The sequence below is a fragment of the Pseudophryne corroboree genome, unplaced genomic scaffold (genome assembly GCF_028390025.1).
Source record: "Pseudophryne corroboree isolate aPseCor3 unplaced genomic scaffold, aPseCor3.hap2 scaffold_1682, whole genome shotgun sequence".
NCBI classification, from domain to species: Eukaryota; Metazoa; Chordata; class Amphibia; order Anura; family Myobatrachidae; genus Pseudophryne; species Pseudophryne corroboree.
Window position 1 is genome coordinate 46,937 of NW_026968318.1, and position 16,127 is coordinate 63,063.

General features: G+C 48.1%; 25 non-coding genes and 1 pseudogene across 25 annotated transcripts; all 26 read right to left on the reverse strand.

Annotated features, from left to right (window-relative positions):
• Positions 1–234: 234 nt before the first annotated feature.
• Positions 235–397, reverse strand: LOC135001938 (U1 spliceosomal RNA). Its single transcript, XR_010203251.1, has one exon. It is a non-coding gene; the product is annotated as a U1 spliceosomal RNA (small nuclear RNA).
• A 152-nt stretch (positions 398–549) lies between these two features.
• On the reverse strand, positions 550–713 carry LOC135001917 (U1 spliceosomal RNA). The gene has a single exon (XR_010203230.1). It is a non-coding gene; the product is annotated as a U1 spliceosomal RNA (small nuclear RNA).
• Positions 714–1,384: 671 nt separating this feature from the next.
• Positions 1,385–1,547, reverse strand: LOC135001935 (U1 spliceosomal RNA). The gene has a single exon (XR_010203248.1). It is a non-coding gene; the product is annotated as a U1 spliceosomal RNA (small nuclear RNA).
• A 152-nt stretch (positions 1,548–1,699) lies between these two features.
• Positions 1,700–1,863, reverse strand: LOC135001924 (U1 spliceosomal RNA). The gene has a single exon (XR_010203237.1). It is a non-coding gene; the product is annotated as a U1 spliceosomal RNA (small nuclear RNA).
• Positions 1,864–2,559: 696 nt separating this feature from the next.
• Positions 2,560–2,701, reverse strand: LOC135001948 (U1 spliceosomal RNA; annotated as a pseudogene).
• A 152-nt stretch (positions 2,702–2,853) lies between these two features.
• Positions 2,854–3,017, reverse strand: LOC135001911 (U1 spliceosomal RNA). The gene has a single exon (XR_010203225.1). It is a non-coding gene; the product is annotated as a U1 spliceosomal RNA (small nuclear RNA).
• A 671-nt stretch (positions 3,018–3,688) lies between these two features.
• LOC135001934 (U1 spliceosomal RNA) lies at positions 3,689–3,851 on the reverse strand. Its single transcript, XR_010203247.1, has one exon. It is a non-coding gene; the product is annotated as a U1 spliceosomal RNA (small nuclear RNA).
• Positions 3,852–4,003: 152 nt separating this feature from the next.
• On the reverse strand, positions 4,004–4,167 carry LOC135001926 (U1 spliceosomal RNA). The gene has a single exon (XR_010203239.1). It is a non-coding gene; the product is annotated as a U1 spliceosomal RNA (small nuclear RNA).
• A 671-nt stretch (positions 4,168–4,838) lies between these two features.
• On the reverse strand, positions 4,839–5,001 carry LOC135001936 (U1 spliceosomal RNA). Its single transcript, XR_010203249.1, has one exon. It is a non-coding gene; the product is annotated as a U1 spliceosomal RNA (small nuclear RNA).
• Positions 5,002–5,153: 152 nt separating this feature from the next.
• LOC135001928 (U1 spliceosomal RNA) lies at positions 5,154–5,317 on the reverse strand. The gene has a single exon (XR_010203241.1). It is a non-coding gene; the product is annotated as a U1 spliceosomal RNA (small nuclear RNA).
• Positions 5,318–5,988: 671 nt separating this feature from the next.
• On the reverse strand, positions 5,989–6,151 carry LOC135001932 (U1 spliceosomal RNA). Its single transcript, XR_010203245.1, has one exon. It is a non-coding gene; the product is annotated as a U1 spliceosomal RNA (small nuclear RNA).
• A 152-nt stretch (positions 6,152–6,303) lies between these two features.
• LOC135001919 (U1 spliceosomal RNA) lies at positions 6,304–6,467 on the reverse strand. Its single transcript, XR_010203232.1, has one exon. It is a non-coding gene; the product is annotated as a U1 spliceosomal RNA (small nuclear RNA).
• A 671-nt stretch (positions 6,468–7,138) lies between these two features.
• On the reverse strand, positions 7,139–7,301 carry LOC135001929 (U1 spliceosomal RNA). The gene has a single exon (XR_010203242.1). It is a non-coding gene; the product is annotated as a U1 spliceosomal RNA (small nuclear RNA).
• Positions 7,302–7,453: 152 nt separating this feature from the next.
• On the reverse strand, positions 7,454–7,617 carry LOC135001925 (U1 spliceosomal RNA). Its single transcript, XR_010203238.1, has one exon. It is a non-coding gene; the product is annotated as a U1 spliceosomal RNA (small nuclear RNA).
• A 671-nt stretch (positions 7,618–8,288) lies between these two features.
• Positions 8,289–8,451, reverse strand: LOC135001937 (U1 spliceosomal RNA). The gene has a single exon (XR_010203250.1). It is a non-coding gene; the product is annotated as a U1 spliceosomal RNA (small nuclear RNA).
• Positions 8,452–8,603: 152 nt separating this feature from the next.
• On the reverse strand, positions 8,604–8,767 carry LOC135001918 (U1 spliceosomal RNA). Its single transcript, XR_010203231.1, has one exon. It is a non-coding gene; the product is annotated as a U1 spliceosomal RNA (small nuclear RNA).
• Positions 8,768–9,438: 671 nt separating this feature from the next.
• Positions 9,439–9,601, reverse strand: LOC135001930 (U1 spliceosomal RNA). Its single transcript, XR_010203243.1, has one exon. It is a non-coding gene; the product is annotated as a U1 spliceosomal RNA (small nuclear RNA).
• Positions 9,602–9,753: 152 nt separating this feature from the next.
• LOC135001914 (U1 spliceosomal RNA) lies at positions 9,754–9,917 on the reverse strand. Its single transcript, XR_010203228.1, has one exon. It is a non-coding gene; the product is annotated as a U1 spliceosomal RNA (small nuclear RNA).
• Positions 9,918–10,588: 671 nt separating this feature from the next.
• Positions 10,589–10,751, reverse strand: LOC135001931 (U1 spliceosomal RNA). Its single transcript, XR_010203244.1, has one exon. It is a non-coding gene; the product is annotated as a U1 spliceosomal RNA (small nuclear RNA).
• Positions 10,752–10,903: 152 nt separating this feature from the next.
• On the reverse strand, positions 10,904–11,067 carry LOC135001921 (U1 spliceosomal RNA). Its single transcript, XR_010203234.1, has one exon. It is a non-coding gene; the product is annotated as a U1 spliceosomal RNA (small nuclear RNA).
• A 671-nt stretch (positions 11,068–11,738) lies between these two features.
• On the reverse strand, positions 11,739–11,901 carry LOC135001933 (U1 spliceosomal RNA). The gene has a single exon (XR_010203246.1). It is a non-coding gene; the product is annotated as a U1 spliceosomal RNA (small nuclear RNA).
• A 152-nt stretch (positions 11,902–12,053) lies between these two features.
• On the reverse strand, positions 12,054–12,217 carry LOC135001920 (U1 spliceosomal RNA). The gene has a single exon (XR_010203233.1). It is a non-coding gene; the product is annotated as a U1 spliceosomal RNA (small nuclear RNA).
• Positions 12,218–12,392: 175 nt separating this feature from the next.
• On the reverse strand, positions 12,393–12,553 carry LOC135001949 (U1 spliceosomal RNA). Its single transcript, XR_010203260.1, has one exon. It is a non-coding gene; the product is annotated as a U1 spliceosomal RNA (small nuclear RNA).
• Positions 12,554–12,705: 152 nt separating this feature from the next.
• Positions 12,706–12,869, reverse strand: LOC135001923 (U1 spliceosomal RNA). The gene has a single exon (XR_010203236.1). It is a non-coding gene; the product is annotated as a U1 spliceosomal RNA (small nuclear RNA).
• A 2,630-nt stretch (positions 12,870–15,499) lies between these two features.
• Positions 15,500–15,662, reverse strand: LOC135001946 (U1 spliceosomal RNA). The gene has a single exon (XR_010203258.1). It is a non-coding gene; the product is annotated as a U1 spliceosomal RNA (small nuclear RNA).
• Positions 15,663–15,814: 152 nt separating this feature from the next.
• LOC135001927 (U1 spliceosomal RNA) lies at positions 15,815–15,977 on the reverse strand. Its single transcript, XR_010203240.1, has one exon. It is a non-coding gene; the product is annotated as a U1 spliceosomal RNA (small nuclear RNA).
• Positions 15,978–16,127: the final 150 nt, after the last annotated feature.

Here is a 16,127-nt window from a genome sequence, read left to right on the forward strand (position 1 = left end):
CTGATTTCTTGCAGCAGTTGGGCACTGTAACAGCTCCAGAGCTGGTCTGTAAGGCAAGTAAAAGGGTGTGGGCCTTGCAGCACTACCTGTAGTTCGCATTGTGCGTTGGAAGGCACAAAATAAGCAGACGGGAGAAGTCAGGATAGTGCGCAAGGGCATAGAAGGGAGCGGCTCAAGAAAAGAGAAGTGGAAACAGACAGCAAACTAGGCTGGAGAGAGACCTGAGACAAAGAGATCTGAATTATACGAGAGCCGACCAGGGGAAACACAAATTATGCAGTCAAGTTTCCCACATTTGGGGAAATCGCAGGATCAGCACACCCAGAGTGCAATGGGTGAGCCTTGCCCTGGGAGAAGCACCTTCCTGATCATAGTATATCACCTGGCAGGTAAGTAGGAGTTGGGCTAGAGCTGGGGAGGGTCGCTGCTCGGGCACCCCCCTGTCAAGTGAAGGAGATCCAACTGAGGCAGCACAAGGGAACTCTCGAAAGAAGAACAAGGCTAGAGGAAGATCTGAGACAAAGAAATCTGACTTTAACCAGAGCTGACCAGAGGAAAGCACAAACACAGTCCCCCACTACCACAAATAATGCAGTCGAGTTTCCCACATTTGGGGAAATCACAGGTGTCAGCATACCCAGAATGCAATGAATGAACCTCACCCTGGGAGAACAATCTTCATGACCATGGTATCTCCTATGCAAAATAAGTATGATTTGGGATAGGGCTGGGGAGGGCCGCTGCTCAGGCACATCTCTGTCAAGTAAAGGAGATTCAACTGAGGCAGCACAAGGGAACTCTCATCTGGGGACAACAACTGCAGGGAGAACACATATTTTCAGATGAACATGGGAGGGCAGAAGGCTGCCTAATACTGAAGAACCCCCAAACAACAAACCAAATGCAACAACTAGTACAAGCATTCCTGGGGGAAGGTCTGCAGAAGACGGATTTGCATACGGTGATGTCATCCAAGCAGTGGGCCAAAGTTGGCTGGAACCCTCGTCTGCATATGAAAAGAGAAAAGGGGTATGCAGGGCATGGCGGCCTTTTGCGGCGCTTGGATGACCCCTAGTTCGCATTAAACACCTCCACCCTCCTTCGGTGTGGGGCTCATGTTGGCTATGCCCCAGCCCCTGAAGCATTCAAGCTGATTTCTTGCAGCAGCTGGGCACTGTAACAGCTCCAGAGCTGCTCTGTAATGCAAGTAAAAGGGTGTGGGCCCTGCAGCACTACCTGTAGTTCGCATTGTGTGTTGGAAGGCACAAATTAAGCATACGGGAGAAGTCAGGATAGTGCGCAAGGGCATAGAAGGGAGCGGCTCAAGAAAAGAGAAGTGGAAACAGACAGCAAACTAGGCTGGAGAGAGACCTGAGACAAAGAGATCTGAATTATACGAGAGCCGACCAGAGGAAACACAAATTATGCAGTCAAGTGTCCCACATTTGGGGAAATCAGAGGAGCAGCACACCCAGAGTGCAATGGGTGAGCCTTGCCCTGGGAGAAGCACCTTCCTGATCATAGTATCTCACCTGGCAGGTAAGTAAGAGATGGGCTAGAGCTGGGGAGGGTCGCTGCTCGGGCACCCCCCTGTCAAGTGAAGGAGATCCAACTGAGGCAGCACAAGGGAACTCTCGAAAGAAGAACAAGGCTAGAGGAAGATCTGAGACAAAGAAATCTGACTTTTACCAGAGCTGACCAGAGGAAAGCACAAACACAGTCCCCCACTACCACATAAAATGCAGTCGAGTTTCCCACATTTGGGGAAATCACAGGGGTCAGCATTCCCAGAATGCAATGAATGAACCTCACCCTGGGAGAACAATCTTCATGACCATGGTATCTCCTATACAAAATAAGTATGTTTTGGGATAGGGCTGGGGAGGGCCGCTGCTCAGGCACATCTCTGTCAAGTAAAGAAGATTCAACTGAGGCAGCACAAGGGAACTCTCATCTGGGGACAACAACTGCAGGGAGAACACATATTTTCAGATGAACTTGGGAGGGCAGAAGGCTGCCTAATACTGAAGCACCCCCAAACAACAAACCAAATGCAACAACTAGTACAAGCATTCCTGGGGGAAGGTCTGCAGAAGACGGATTTGCATACGGTGATGTCATCCAAGCAGTGGGCCAAAATTGGCTGGAACCCTCATCTGCATATGAAAAGAGAAAAGGGGTATGCAGGGCATGGCGGCCTTTTGCGGCGCAAGGATGACCCCTAGTTCGCATTAAACACCCCCACCCTCCTTCGGTGTAGGGCTCATGTTGGCCATGCCCATGCCCCTGAAGCATTCAAGCTGATTTCTTGCAGCAGCTGGGCACTGTAATAGCTCCAGAGCTGCTCTTTAAGGCAAGTAAAAGGGTGTGGGCCCTGCAGCACTACCTGTAGTTTGCATTGTGCATTGTAAGGCACAAAGTAAGCAGACGGGAGGAGAAGTCAGGTTAGTGCACAAGGGTATTGAAGGGAGGGGCTCAAGAAAAAAAGAAGTGGAAACAGACAGCAAACTAGGCTGGAGAGAGACCTGAGACAAAGAGATCTGAATTATATGAGAGCCGACCAGGGGAAACACAAATTATGCAGTCAAGTTTCCCACATTTGGGGAAATCGTATGGGCAGCACACCCAGAGTGCAATGGGTGAGCCTTGCCCTGGGAGAAGCAACTTCATGATCATAGTATCTCACCTGGCAGGTAAGTAGGAGTTGGGCTAGAGCTGGGGAGGGTCGCTGCTCGGGCACCCCCCTGTCAAGTGAAGGAGATCCAACTGAGACAGCACAAGGGAACTCTCGAAAGAAGAACAAGGCTAGAGGAAGATCTGAGACAAAGAAATCTAACTTTTACCAGAGCTGACCAGAGGAAAGCACAAACACAGTCCCCCACTACCACAAATAATGCAGTCGAGTTTCCCACATTTGGGGAAATCATAGGGGTCAGCATACCCAGAATGCAATGAATGAACCTCACCCTGGGAGAACAATCTTCATGACCATGGTATCTCCTATGCAAAATAAGTATGATTTGGGATAGGGCTGGGGAGGGCCGCTGCTCAGGCACATCTCTGTCAAGAGTAGGAGATTCAACTGAGGCAGCACAAGGGTACTCTCATCTGGGGACAACAACTGCAGGGAGAACACATATTTTCAGATGAACATGGGAGGGCAGAAGGCCGCCTAATACTGAAGCACCCCCAAACAACAAACCAAATGCAACAACTAGTGTAAGCATTCCTGGGGGAAGGCATGCAGCAGATGGATTTGCATATGGTGATGTCATCCAAGCAGTGGGTCAAAGTTGGCTTAAACACTCGTCTGCATATGAAAAGAGAAAAGGGGTATGCAGGGCATGGCGGCCTTTTGCGGCGCTTGGATGACCCCTAGTTCGCATTAAACAGCTCCACCCTCCTTCGGTGTGGGGCTCATGTTGGCTATGCCCCAGCCCCTGAAGCATTCAAGCTGATTTCTTGCAGCAGCTGGGCACTGTAACAGCTCCAGAGCTGCTCTGTAAGGCAAGTAAAAGGGTGTGGGCCCTGCAGCACTACCTGTAGTTTGCATTGTGCGTTGGAAGGCACAAATTAAGCAGACGGGAGAAGTCAGGATAATGCGCAAGGGCATAGAAGGGAACGGCTCAAGAAAAGAGAAGTGGAAACAGACAGCAAACTAGGCTGGAGAGAGACCTGATACAAAGAGATCTGAATTATACGAGAGCTGACCAGAGGAAACACAAATTATGCAGTCAAGTGTCCCACATTTGGGGAAATCGCAGGAGCAGCACACCCAGAGTGCAATGGGTGAGCCTTGCCCTGGGAGAAGCACCTTCAAGATCATAGTATCTCACCTGGCAGGTAAGTAGGAGTTGGGCTAGAGCTGGGGAGGGTCACTGCTCGGGCACCCCCCTGTCAAGTGAAGGAGATCCAACTGAGGCAGCACAAGGAAACTCTCGAAAGAAGAACAAGGCTAGAGCAAGATCTGAGACAAATAAATCTGACTTTTACCAGAGCTGACCAGTGGAAAGAACAAACACAGTCCCCCACCACCACAAATAATGCAGTCGAGTTTCCCACATTTGGGGAAATCATACGGGTCAGCATACCCAGAATGCAATGAATGAACCTCACCCTGGGAGAACAATCTTCATGACCATGGTATCTCCTATGCAAAATAAGTATGATTTGGGATAGGGCTGGGAAGGGCCGCTGCTCAGGCACATCTCTGTCAAGTAAAGGAGATTCAACTGAGGCAGCACAAGGGAACTCTCATCTGGGGACAACAACTGCAGGGAGAACACATATTTTCAGATGAACATGGGAGGGCAGAAGGCTACATAATACTGAAGCACCCCCAAACAACAAACCAAATGCAACAACTAGTGCAAGCATTCCTGGGGGAAGGCCTGCAGCAGATGGATTTGCATATGGTGATGTCATCCAAGCAATGGGTCAAAGTTGGCTTCAACCCTCGTCTGCATATGAAAAGAGAAAAGGGGCGTACAGGGCATGGCAGCCTTTTGCGGCGCTTGGATGACCCCTAGTTCGCATTAAACACCTCCACCCTCCTTCGGTGTGGGGCTCATGTTGGCTATGCCCCATTCCCTGAAGCATTCAAGCTGATTTCTTGCAGCAGCTGGGCACTGTAACAGCTCCAGAGCTGCTCTGTAAGGCAAGTAAAAGGGTGTGGGCCCTGCAGCACTACCTGTAGTTCGCATTGTGCGTTGGAAGGCACAAATTAAGCAGACGGGAGAAGTCAGGATAGTGCGCAAGGGCATAGAAGGGAGCGGCTCAAGAAAAGAGAAGTGGAAACAGACAGCAAACTAGGCTGGAGAGAGACCTGAGACAAAGAGATCTGAATTATACGAGAGCCGACCAGAGGAAACACAAATTATGCAGTCAAGTGTCCCACATTTGGGGAAATCAGAGGAGCAGCACACCCAGAGTGCAATGGGTGAGCCTTGCCCTGGGAGAAGCACCTTCCTGATCATAGTATCTCACCTGGCAGGTAAGTAAGAGATGGGCTAGAGCTGGGGAGGGTCGCTGCTCGGGCACCCCCCTGTCAAGTGAAGGAGATCCAACTGAGGCAGCACAAGGGAACTCTCAAAAGAAGAACAAGGCTAGAGGAAGATCTGAGACAAAGAAATCTGACTTTTACCAGAGCTGACCAGAGGAAAGCACAAACACAGTCCCCCACTACCACATAAAATGCAGTCCAGTTTCCCACATTTGGGGAAATCACAGGGGTCAACATTCCCAGAATGCAATGAATGAACCTCACCCTGGGAGAACAATCTTCATGACCATGGTATCTCCTATACAAAATAAGTATGTTTTGGGATAGGGCTGGGGAGGGCCGCTGCTCAGGCACATCTCTGTCAAGTAAAGAAGATTCAACTGAGGCAGCACAAGGGAACTCTCATCTGGGGACAACAACTGCAGGGAGAACACATATTTTCAGATGAACTTGGGAGGGCAGAAGGCTGCCTAATACTGAAGCACCCCCAAACAACAAACCAAATGCAACAACTAGTACAAGCATTCCTGGGGGAAGGTCTGCAGAAGACGGATTTGCATACGGTGATGTCATCCAAGCAGTGGGCCAAAATTGGCTGGAACCCTCATCTGCATATGAAAAGAGAAAAGGGGTATGCAGGGCATGGCGGCCTTTTTCGGCGCTTGGATGACCCCTAGTTCGCATTAAACACCCCCACCCTCCTTCGGTGTAGGGCTCATGTTGGTCATGCCCATGCCCCTGAAGCATTCAAGCTGATTTCTTGCAGCAGCTGGGCACTGTAATAGCTCCAGAGCTGCTCTTTAAGGCAAGTAAAAGGGTGTGGGCCCTGCAGCACTACCTGTAGTTTGCATTGTGCATTGTAAGGCACAAAGTAAGCAGACGGGAGAAGTCAGGATAGTGCGCAAGGGCATAGAAGGGAGCGGCTCAAGAAAAGAGAAGTGGAAACAGACAGCAAACTAGGCTGGAGAGAGACCTGAGACAAAGAGATCTGAATTATACGAGAGCCGACCAGGGGAAACACAAATTATGCAGTCAAGTTTCCCACATTTGGGGAAATCGCAGGAGCAGCACACCCAGAGTGCAATGGGTGAACCTTGCCCTGGGAGAAGCACCTTCATGATCATAGTATCTCACCTGGCAGGTAAGTAAGATTTGGGATAGAGCTGGGGAGGGTCGCTGCTCGGGCACCCCCCTGTCAAGTGAAGGAGATCCAACCGAGGCAGCACAAGGAAACTCTCAAAAGAAGAACAAGGCTAGAGGAAGATCTGAGACAAATAAATCTGACTTTTACCAGAGCTGACCAGAGGAAAGAACAAACACAGTCCCCCACTACCACAAATAATGCAGTCGAGTTTCCCACATTTGGGGAAATCATAGGAGTCAGCATACCCAGAATGCAATGTATTAACCTCACCCTGGGAGAACAATCTTCATGACCATGGTATCTCCTATGCAAAATAAGTATGATTTGGGATAGGGCTGGGGAGGGCCGCTGCTCAGGCACATCTCTGTCAAGTAAAGGAGATTCAACTGAGGCAGCACAAGGGAACTCTCATCTGGGGACAACAACTGCAGGGAGAACACATATTTTCAGATGAACATGGTAGGGCAGAAGGCTGCCTAATACTGAAGCACCCCCAAACAACAAACCAAATGCAACAACTAGTGCAAGCATTCCTGGGGGAAGGCCTGCAGCAGATGGATTTGCATATGGTGATGTCATCCAAGCAGTGGGTCAAAGTTGGCTTCAACCCTCGTCTGCATATGAAAAGAGAAAAGGGGCGTGCAGGGCATGGCGGCCTTTTGCGGCGCTTGGATGACCCCTAGTTCGCATTAAACACCTCCACCCTCCTTCGGTGTGGGGCTCATGTTGGTTATGCCCCAGCCCCTGAAGCATTCAAGCTGATTTCTTGCAGCAGCTGGGCACTGTAACAGCTCCAGAGCTGCTCTGTAAGGCAAGTAAAAGGGCGTGGGCCCTGCAGCATTACCTGTAGTTTGCATTGTGCGTTGGAAGGCACAAAGTAAGCAGACGGGAGAAGTCAGGATAGTGCGCAAGGGCATAGAAGGGAGCGGCTCAAGAAAAGAGAAGTGGAAACAGACAGCAAACTAGGCTGGAGAGAGACCTGAGACAAAGAGATCTGAATTATACGAGAGCTGACCAGAGGAAACACAAATTATGCAGTCAAGTGTCCCACATTTGGGGAAATCGCAGGAGCAGCACACCCAGAGTGCAATGGGTGAGCCTTGCCCTGGGAGAAGTACCTTCATGATCATAGTATCTCACCTGGCAGGTAAGTAGGAGTTGGGCTAGAGCTGGGGAGGGTCACTGCTCGGGCACCCCCCTGTCAAGTGAAGGAGATCCAACTGAGGCAACACAAGGAAACTCTCGAAAGAAGAACAAGGCTAGAGCAAGATCTGAGACAAATAAATCTGACTTTTACCAGAGCTGACTAGTGGAAAGAACAAACACAGTCCCCCACCACCACAAATAATGCAGTCGAGTTTCCCACATTTGGGGAAATCATACGGGTCAGCATACCCAGAATGCAATGAATGAACCTCACCCTGGGAGAACAATCTTCATGACCATGGTATCTCCTATGCAAAATAAGTATGATTTGGGATAGGGCTGGGGAGGGCCGCTGCTCAAGCACATCTCTGTCAAGTAAAGGAGATTCAACTGAGGCAGCACAAGGGAACTCTCATCTGGGGACAACAACTGCAGGGAGAACACATATTTTCAGATGAACATGGGAGGGCAGAAGGCTACATAATACTGAAGCACCCCCAAACAACAAACCAAATGCAACAACTAGTGCAAGCATTCCTGGGGGAAGGCCTGCAGCAGATGGATTTGCATATGGTGATGTCATCCAAGCAATGGGTCAAAGTTGGCTTCAACCCTCGTCTGCATATGAAAAGAGAAAAGGGGCGTACAGGGCATGGCAGCCTTTTGCGGCGCTTGGATGACCCCTAGTTCGCATTAAACACCTCCACCCTCCTTCGGTGTGGGGCTCATGTTGGCTATGCCCCATTCCCTGAAGCATTCAAGCTGATTTCTTGCAGCAGCTGGGCACTGTAACAGCTCCAGAGCTGCTCTGTAAGGCAAATAAAAGGGTGTGGGACCTGCAGCACTACCTGTAGTTCGCATTGTGCGTTGGAAGGCACAAAGTAAGCAGACGGGAGAAGTCAGGATAGTGCGCAAGGGCATAGAAGGGAGCGGCTCAAAAAAAGAGAAGTGGAAACAGACAGCAAACTAGGCTGAAGAGAGACCTGAGACAAAGAGATCTGAATTATACGAGAGCCGACCAGAGGAAACACAAATTATGCAGTCAAGTGTCCCACATTTGGGGAAATCACAGGAGCAGCACACCCAGAGTGCAATGGGTGAGCCTTGCCCTGGGAGAAGCACCTTCCTGATCATAGTATCTCACCTGGCAGGTAAGTAGAAGTGGGGCTAGAGCTGGGGAGGGTCGCTGCTCGGGCACCCCCCTGTCAAGTGAAGGAGATCCAACTGAGGCAGCACAAGGGAACTCTCGAAAGAAGAACAAGGCTAGAGGAAGATCTGAGACAAAGAAATTTGACTTTTACCAGAGCTGACCAGAGGAAAGCACAAACACAGTCCCCCACTACCACAAATAATGCAGTCGAGTTTCCCACATTTGGGGAAAACACAGGGGTCAGCATACCCAGAATGCAATGACTGAACCTCACCCTGGGAGAACAATCTTCATGACCATGGTATCTCCTATGCAAAATAAGTATGATTTGGGATAGGGCTGGGGAGGGCCGCTGCTCAGGCACATCTCTGTCAAGTAAAGGAGATTCAACTGAGGCAGCACAAGGGAACTCTCAGCTGGGGACAACAACTCCAGGGAGAACACATATTTTCAGATGAACATGGGAGGGCAGAAGGTTGCCTAATACTGAAGCACCCCCAAACAACAAACCAAATGCAACAACTTGTGCAAGCATTCCTGGGGGAAGGCCTACAGCAGATGGATTTGCATATGGTGATGTCATCCAAGCAGTGGGTCAAAGATGGCTTCAACCCTCGTCTGCATATGAAAAGAGAAAAGGGGCGTGCAGGGCATGGCAGCCTTTTGCGGCGCTTGGAAGACCCCTAGTTCGCATTAAACACCTCCACCCTCCTTCGGTGTGGGGCTCATGTTGGCTATGCCCCAGCCCCTGAAGCATTCAAGCTGATTTCTTGCAGCAGCTGGGCACTGTAACAGCTCCAGAGCTGATCTGTAAGGCAAGTAAAAGGGTGTGGGCCCTGCAGCACTACCTGTAGTTCGCATTGTGCGTTGGAAGGCACAAATTAAGCAGACGGGAGAAGTCAGGATAGTGCGCAAGGGCATAGAAGGGAGCGGCTCAAGAAAAGAGAAGTGGAAACAGACAGCAAACTAGGCTGGAGAGAGACCTGAGACAAAGAGATCTGAATTATACGAGAGCCGACCAGGGGAAACACAAATTATGCAGTCAAGTTTCCCACATTTGGGGAAATCGCAGGAGCAGCACACCCAGAGTGCAATGGGTGAGCCTTGCCCTGGGAGAAGCACCTTCATGATCATAGTATCTCACCTGGCAGGTAAGTAAGATTTGGGATAGAGCTGGGGAGGGTCGCTGCTCGGGCACCCCCCTGTCAAGTGAAGGAGATCCAACCGAGGCAGCACAAGGAAACTCTCGAAAGAAGAACAAGGCTAGAGGAAGATCTGAGACAAAGAAATCTAACTTTTACCAGAGCTGACCAGAGGAAAGCACAAACACAGTCCCCCACTACCACAAATAATGCAGTCGAGTTTCCCACATTTGGGGAAATCATAGGGGTCAGCATACCCAGAATGCAATGTATTAACCTCACCCTGGGAGAACAATCTTCATGACCATGGTATCTCCTATGCAAAATAAGTATGATTTGGGATAAGGCTGGGGAGGGCCGCTGCTCAGGCACATCTCTGTCAAGTAAAGGAGATTCAACTGAGGCAGCACAAGGGAACTCTCATCTGGGGACAACAACTGCAGGGAGAACACATATTTTCAGATGAACATGGGAGGGCAGAAGGCTGCCTAATACTGAAGCACCCCCAAACAACAAACCAAATGCAACAACTAGTGCAAGCATTCCTGGGGGAAGGCCTGCAGCAGATGGATTTGCATATGGTGATGTCATCCAAGCAGTGGGTCAAAGTTGGCTTCAACCCTCGTCTGCATATGAAAAGAGAAAAGGGGCGTGCAGGGCATGGCGGCCTTTTGCGGCGCTTGGATGACCCCTAGTTCGCATTAAACACCTCCACCCTCCTTCGGTGTGGGGCTCATGTTGGCTATGCCCCAGCCCCTGAAGCATTCAAGCTGATTTCTTGCAGCAGCTGGGCACTGTAACAGCTCCAGAGCTGCTCTGTAAGGCAAGTAAAAGGGCGTGGGCCCTGCAGCACTACCTGTAGTTTGCATTGTGCGTTGGAAGGCACAAAGTAAGCAGACGGGAGAAGTCAGGATAGTGCGCAAGGGCATAGAAGGGAGCGGCTCAAGAAAAGAGAAGTGGAAACAGACAGCAAACTAGGCTGGAGAGAGACCTGAGACAAAGAGATCTGAATTATACGAGAGCCGACCAGGGGAAACACAAATTATGCAGTCAAGTTTCCCACATTTGGGGAAATCGCAGGAGCAGCACACCCAGAGTGCAATGGGTGAGCCTTGCCCTGGGAGAAGCACCTTCATGATCATAGTATCTCACCTGGCAGGTAAGTAAGACTTGGGATAGAGCTGGGGAGGGTCGCTGCTCGGGCACCCCCCTGTCAAGTGAAGGAGATCCAACCGAGGCAGCACAAGGAAACTCTCGAAAGAAGAACAAGGCTAGAGGAAGATCTGAGACAAATAAATCTGACTTTTACCAGAGCTGACCAGAGGAAAGAACAAACACAGTCCCCCACTACCACAAATAATGCAGTCGAGTTTCCCACATTTGGGGAAATCATAGGAGTCAGCATACCCAGAATGCAATGTATTAACCTCACCCTGGGAGAACAATCTTCATGACCATGGTATCTCCGATGCAAAATAAGTATGATTTGGGATAGGGCTGGGGAGGGCCGCTGCTCAGGCACATCTCTGTCAAGTAAAGGAGATTCAACTGAGGCAGCACAAGGGAACTCTCATCTGGGGACAACAACTGCAGGGAGAACACATATTTTCAGATGAACATGGTAGGGCAGAAGGCTGCCTAATACTGAAGCACCCCCAAACAACAAACCAAATGCAACAACTAGTGCAAGCATTCCTGGGGGAAGGCCTGCAGCAGATGGATTTGCATATGGTGATGTCATCCAAGCAGTGGGTCAAAGTTGGCTTCAACCCTCGTCTGCATATGAAAAGAGAAAAGGGGCGTGCAGGGCATGGCGGCCTTTTGCGGCGCTTGGATGACCCCTAGTTCGCATTAAACACCTCCACCCTCCTTCGGTGTGGGGCTCATGTTGGCTATGCCCCAGCCCCTGAAGCATTCAAGCTGATTTCTTGCAGCAGCTGGGCACTGTAACAGCTCCAGAGCTGCTCTGTAAGGCAAGTAAAAGGGCGTGGGCCCTGCAGCACTACCTGTAGTTTGCATTGTGCGTTGGAAGGCACAAAGTAAGCAGACGGGAGAAGTCAGGATAGTGCGCAAGGGCATAGAAGGGAGCGGCTCAAGAAAAGAGAAGTGGAAACAGACAGCAAACTAGGCTGGAGAGAGACCTGAGACAAAGAGATCTGAATTATACGAGAGCCGACCAGGGGAAACACAAATTATGCAGTCAAGTTTCCCACATTTGGGGAAATCACAGGAGCAGCACACCCAAAGTGCAATGGGTGAGCCTTGCCCTGGGAGAAGCACCTTCATGATCATAGTATCTCACCTGGCAGGTAAGTAGGAGTTGGGCTAGAGCTGGGGAGGGTCGCTGCTCGGGCACCCCCCTGTCAAGTGAAGGAGATCCAACTGAGGCAGCACAAGGGAACTCTCGAAAGAAGAACAAGGCTAGAGGAAAATCTGAGACAAATAAATCTGACTTTTACCAGAGCTGACCAGAGGAAAGCACAAACACAGTCCCCCACTACCACATATAATGCAGTCGAGTTTCCCACATTTGGGGAAATCACAGGGGTCAGCATACCCAGAATGCAATGAATGAACCTCACCCTGGGAGAACAATCTTCATGAAAATGGTATCTCCTATGCAAAATAAGTATGATTTTGGATAGGGCTGGGGAGGGCCGCTGCTCAGGCACATCTCTGTCAAGTAAAGGAGATTCAACTGAGGCAGCACAAGGGAACTCTCATCTGGGGACAACAACTGCAGGGAGAACACATATTTTCAGATGAACATGGTAGGGCAGAAGGCTGCCTAATACTGAAGCACCCCCAAACAACAAACCAAATGCAACAACTATTGCACACAAATTATGCAGTCAAGTGTCCAACATTTGGGGAAACCGCAGGAGCAGCACACCCAGAGTGCAATGGGTGAGCCTTGCCCTGGGAGAAGCACCTTCATGATCATAGTATCTCACCTGGCAGGTAAGTAGGAGTTGGGCTAGAGCTGGGGAGGGTCGCTGCTCGGGCACCCCCCTGTCAAGTGAAGGAGATCCAACTGAGGCAGCACAAGGGAACTCTCGAAAGAAGAACAAGGCTAGAGGAAGATCTGAGACAACGAAATCTGACTTTTACCAGAGCTGACCAGAGGAAAGCACAAACACAGTCCCTCACTACCACAAATAATGCAGTCCAGTTTCCCACATTTGGGGAAATCACAGGGATCAGCATACCCAGAATGCAATGAATGAACCTCACCCTGGGAAAACAATCTTCATGACCATGGTATCTCCTATGCAAAATAAGTATGATTTGGGATAGGGCTGGGGAGGGCCGCTGCTCAGGCACATCTCTGTCAAGAATTTATAAAGTCTATACATATATATAACCAAATGTCAATATATATATATATAGAACCCAGCGCTCCTATCAAAACGTATCTATTTCACCAATTTGTTGCTTATTTAATCTTTATACATCTATTCATTTTCACCATATATTATAAAATGCTGCTCCCATAGGTAGTACTGTTCTACCAATAATAAACCAAATTTTAAAGATAATCACACTTGTTATCAAGGGAGCGCAAAAAATAAAATATACAAGCTCTTTATTTTTAAAAAATATATATAGACAGAAGAAACCCACATTCAATAAAATACAATGGAGTCAACATATATAGGCACCACTATCCATATCTAAATGTAATCAGTATCTATTTCATATTGCCCTTGATGACAACGGAATGTCTATTAAAGTGTCCAAAAAATCCTCCTGGATACAGCTGTTGTAATTTAATCGTTACTTTCCAATTGTAATTGATACATTAAATTCCTTCTTGTGGATGAACAGCAACAGTTGTAACCAACGCCTCTTATTTACTGCAGTTAAAGTTCATATGTAACTCACGTGAGTAATGAAAGAAAACAGGGGGAGAGCGCTGTGATGGTTGGTGAAACACAGCGGTATGCTACGACCCCCGTTAACCGTGGCTGGATCTTATTGGCACTCGCGGTCGGGATATTCCTCCCTGCCGTGGGGTAGAGACCTCCTTTTGCTCGCTCTCAAATTGCTTTTTCCCCTTCACCGCTGTCTTTACATCAGACGTCCGCCGTGATGTAGCTCGTTCATGAACGGGCTTATATCTCAGCAATCAGAGTGTCCGGTAGTCACCTTCTAACGCGTTTCTCCGCTGTTATCCAAGAGCGGTTTCGTCAGAGGATACATCAGCAGCCTAGCAGGCTCTTTTTAAAATACACCGGACCAATAGCATTACTAATTAGTTGATTGGATACATACATGTACTAATTGGATGCATACATGTAATGACTCATATATGGAACAACTTTCTAATTGCAATTGCACATATAAAGGCATTTCATAATATAAAAATAAGCAACATGGTGATTAAAAATAATAATAAAATAAGCAACAAGGTGGTTTAAAAAATAACAGAAAATATATAATCTATATACAGATTAACCTCTAATCTTTCAATCAATACCTCATATTTATAATCACATATACATAATTCAGAAACTCAGCACTAAGGATCCCCATTTACTTATATAGAACCTTTTAGGGTAACAAATCCAAGCCACTACTAAAGCTGCTCTCGTGGCGCAGGGGAAACATGACCTGCACTCTATGCAGCGAGTCCCATGTTCGAATCCAACCTGCTCAGCTTAACATCCATATTATTTATTTACTTTTAATGGGATCATTCTATCAATTCATTTTTACCTTTAATTTTTGTTAATATTATTTCTATATTTCATTATTTTAACCCCTGGAATAATTACATTGCTGCTTAAACAACAAAAAGAATTGAATAAAAAATAAATATTAAACAGACAATTTAAGGATTCGAAGATTTAAAGATTTAAAGATTTTAAAATTTAAAACAGGGAGGGGGAGGGGAGGGAGGGGGGCCTTTTGGGAGAAGGAGGGGAAAAAAATAAAATAAAAATAAAAAAATATATATATATAGAACCAAGAGAAAGTGTAAAAAGAGGATGGAGGAAGAAATCTGATGTTCATCATTACTAGTGGATTTTACTAAAGAACTTTAAAGGAACACACACAACAGGATTATACAGTTTCATCCTAAGAGGAAAGCTGTTCACAAAATAGCTACTTCTAATAATTTTGTTTATTTATTAAACATACAATAAATGGATATTCAATAAATAATATATTAGAAAAATCAAAAGATAAAACCTTCAGAGACTGCCAATGTTGTTCAGTTCGATGCTCTCATTCAGACCATCAGGTGTAAGGGTACCCAAAGAAAAAATCCAAAATGCCTCCCTTGTCAAGTAAAGGAGATTCAACTGAGGCAGCACAAGTGTACTCTCATCTGGGGACAACAACTGCAGGGAGAACACATATTTTCAGATGAACATGGGAGGGCAGAAGGCTGCCTAATACTGAAGCACCCCCAAACAACAAACCAAATGCAACAACTAGTACAAGCATTCCTTGGGGAAGGTCTGCAGAAGATGGATTTGCATACGGTGATGTCAGCCAAGCAGTGGGCCAAAGTTGGCTGGAACCCTCATCTGCATATGAAAAGAGAAAAGGGGTATGCAGGGCATGGCGGCCTTTTGCGGCGCTTGGATGACCCCTAGTTCTCATTAAACACCCCCACCCTCCTTCGTTGTGGGGCTCATGTTGGCCATGCCCCAGCCCCTGAAGCATTCAAGCTGATTTCTTGCAGCAGCTGGGCACTGTAACAGCTCCAGAGCTACTCTGTAAGGCAAGTAAAAGGTTGTGGGACCTGCAGCACTACCTGTAGTTCGCATTGTGCGTTGGAAGGCACAAAGTAAGCAGACGGGAGAAGTCAGGATAATGCGCAAGGGCATAGAAGGGAACGGCTCAAGAAAAGAGAAGTGGAAACAGACAGCAAACTAGGCTGGAGAGAGACCTGAGACAAAGAGATCTGAATTATACGAGAGCCAACCAGGGGAAACACAAATTATGCAGTCAAGTTTCCCACATTTGGGGAAATCACAGGAGCAGCACACACAGAGTGCAATGGGTGAGCCTTGCCCTGGGAGAAGCACCTTCCTGATCATAGTATCTCACCTGGCAGGTAAGTAGGAGTTGGGCTAGAGCTGGGGAGGGTCGCTGCTCGGGCACCCCCCTGTCAAGTGAAGGAGATCCAACTGAGGCAGCACAAGGGAACTCTCGAAAGAAGAACAAGGCTAGAGGAAGATCTAAGACAAAGAAATCTGACTTTTACCAGAGCTGACCAGAGGAAAGCACAAACACAGTCCCCCACTACCACAAATAATGCAGTCGAGTTTCCCACATTTGGGGAAATCACAGGGGTCAGCATACCCAGAATGCAATGAATGAACCTCACCTCTGAGAACAATCTTCATGACCATGGTATCTCCTATGCAAAATATGTATGATTTGGGATAGGGCTGGGGAGGGCCGCTGCTCAGGCACATCTCTGTCAAGTAAAGGAGATTCAACTGAGGCAGCACAAGGGAACTCTCATCTGGGGACAACAACTCCAGGGAGAACACATATTTTCAGATGAACATGGGAGGGCAGAAG